This window comes from Bos taurus, chromosome 3 (assembly GCF_002263795.3).
Source record: "Bos taurus isolate L1 Dominette 01449 registration number 42190680 breed Hereford chromosome 3, ARS-UCD2.0, whole genome shotgun sequence".
Taxonomy (NCBI): Eukaryota; Metazoa; Chordata; class Mammalia; order Artiodactyla; family Bovidae; genus Bos; species Bos taurus.
Window position 1 is genome coordinate 108,529,041 of NC_037330.1, and position 2,949 is coordinate 108,531,989.

The following is a 2,949-nucleotide window of genomic DNA, read 5'->3' on the forward strand; positions in this document are numbered from 1 at the left end:
GGGTTGCAGAGAGCAGGCAAAGTGATGCCTTGTGTTAATGTGAAGGTGTGGTTCTGCATTTTGAAGGAGATCTTGAAAATCTCCAGGAAAAAAAAATGTCCCCAAATGACCCTCAGTTCTTGGTGAGAAATGTAAGCTTGCATGAGTGCTGAAGGGCTTTGTGTCCCCTGGAAATCCACAGCCTGTTTGAGGGTCAAATGACAGAATGGAAGGGCATGTGTGTGTATGTGTGCCCGCGTGTGTGTGTGTTGGGGGTGCAGGGGCCCTGGGACTGATCTATCCTGAGTGAGTGCTCCACATAGGGAAGAGCACTACACAGGGAGCCTGGAGGTTTGGTCACCCAGGGAGGCTGGGTGACCTTGGAGCCTCCCTCATACGACTGCTCTGAGCCTTAATCAACCTGGATCCCAAGAGAAAGGGCCAGCACATGTAACCTGCAGGTTTTTCTGGGGTGGAGAGCTGGCACCCACCTCATGGAGGGCAAGCGTCCATGGAAGGTGGAGGGAGCTGGTCTTGGGGAGGAAGGATGGTGGGAAGTCAAACAAATAGGAGTTCTGTCCTGGCTTGACTTCTCAGGGCCTTGATTTCCTCATCTGAAAAATGGGATAACAACAGTACCTACATCATAAATTAGTAAGAAGATTAAATGAATGTTGATCAAAGTGTATGGCACCTGGAAAAATATTTTTTTCCATACATTAATTTTTACAGAAACTATATATATATATACTTAAATTAATAGAATTTATTTTTAAAGGAAATTTTGGTTTACAGAAAAATTGATTAGAAAGTAAAGAGTATACTGCTTCTCCTCCAGTTTTCCCTATTATTTACATCTTGTGTTAGTGGGGTATATTTGAAATAGCTGATGAACCAGTGCTGATGCATTATTATTCTCTAAAGCCCTAGTTTACTCTAGGGTTCACTTTTTGTGTTGTACATTCTGGGGGTTTTGACAAATGTTAGCATTACGATATCTTACAGAGTAGTGTCACTCCCCTAAAACTCTCCTGTGTTCCATTTCTCCATCCTTCCCCGAACTCCTGGCAAGCACTGTCTCCACAGTTCTGCACTTTCCAGAATGTCATATAGTTGGACTCCTACACTACGTAACCTTTTCAAATGGGCTTCTTTCCCTTAGTGAGCTGCATTTACATTTCTGCTGTGTCTTCTCGTGGCTGGCTAGCTCACTTCTCTGTATCTCTGAGTAAGAACCCTGTATACGGATGTACCAGTTTACTTGTTCACTCACCCACTGAAAGACATCTCAGTGGCTCCAAGTTTGGGCACTGTTAATTTTATAACATCCGGGAGCTGAGTGTCATGATTTGAGGGCAAAGCCCTTAGAATCAGACTGAATGGCTTCAATATTCTGCTAGTAGCTGGGTGATCTTAGAAAGTTGTTATTTCTTCCTCCTTCCTCCTCTGAGAAATGGGCCTTTGAGAGGTCAGACTGCTCACACAGACATCTACACTGCGATGGCTTAAGCAGAATAGAAATGGCTCCAGGTCAACAGAGGGTGCTGCCACTCTGGGCAAATTCAGGGACCCAAACCCACCCAAAAACTGGGCTTCTCTGGTGGTCCAGGTCCCTGCCAGAGGGTGGGAGGTGAGAGGGTTTGTTACTGACCAGGGTTCTTGGTTTCCTTAACCTATAGAAATTCATCAGAGGCCAGACAAGAAATTCAGGCAAGGCTTTAATGGGGCTCTTGCTGAAACATGCATGAGAGAACAAGCAAGTTCCCTTGCTTGCTGCTCCTGGACGGGGCTGAGCTTGTTCCTTAAATGGTTCGAGGATAGGGGTGTGTTCAGGGGTGGGGCTGGAGGCGTGGCTTAGGTGGCTTGCCCACGTCTAGGATACTGTGTGCTGGGGGCATGATCAGTGCTCTACTTTTGTTCCGCTGCTTTTTCTCCAGGCTCTTTAAAAGCGACATTTGGGTTTTTTGGTCTCTTTGTATCATTTGTCTAGAATTTGCCATAACTGAGCATTCATGCTGTTACTTTCAGTCCTGTATAGTTTCTTTGTATACTATACAAAGTAAAGTTGTTGCAGGAGAGTTGTGTCCACATGCAAGCAAAGCAGTGCTGCAGCAAAGGGTCTCAAGTTCACTTACTCCAGTAAGTGCTCTGGCCTGGAAGTGGCGCACATGTCCCTTGCTCAAATGCTATTGGATAGAACTTGGTCACATGGTCTTACCTCACTGAAAGGGATGCTGGGAAATGTAGTCTAGCTATGCCTCCAGCTATCCACAGGAAGGGGAGAACAGAGTTGGGTGGGCAGCTGGCAGTCTATGGCACGTGATGATAGAACCTACTTACAGTTTATGATGAGAATTAAATGAGAGGATTTGTGTAACATCCTTAGCTTAGTGCCTGGTGCAAAGTTAATGATATGTATTAGTTTGTTCTAGGATTATTCACAAGGAATTAGAGGGTCAGAGCATTTCTGAGCTAGGGGCCTTTTAAAGATCTAGCTTAGTGGGTTTCCTCCTGTGTTCAGTTGACCCCTTCCAGACCTCTCAGGAACCCCTGGGGTGTTGGAAAATGAGTGAGGAGTCCAGCCCTAACCTGATTTCAACCGAGACACTCCTACATCACCCAGTTCACATACTGGGCTCCAGATAAGATTCAATTGAAGAGAAGGGTCTGCAGTTAAAAAAAAAAAAAACTTATAAATCACTTATTGGCCACTAGGGTGATCCCCTGAAGTCACCCAGCAGGGTCTTCCAACCTCCCTCGTCTCAACCTTGTTTCTCCAAGGTTGAGGTGGTCCAGGGCTGAACCCTGGCTTCATCAGGGTCACCAGAGGGGAGGCTAGTAGGGATGGTGATAGGAACAGAAGTGACAAGGGGATCAGCCATTGCCAGAGGCTATGGGCTGAAATCAACTGGAGCTTGTCCCCAGTCCACCTCATCCCACCCTGCCTCCGATGGGATGAGGGCTTCCTAG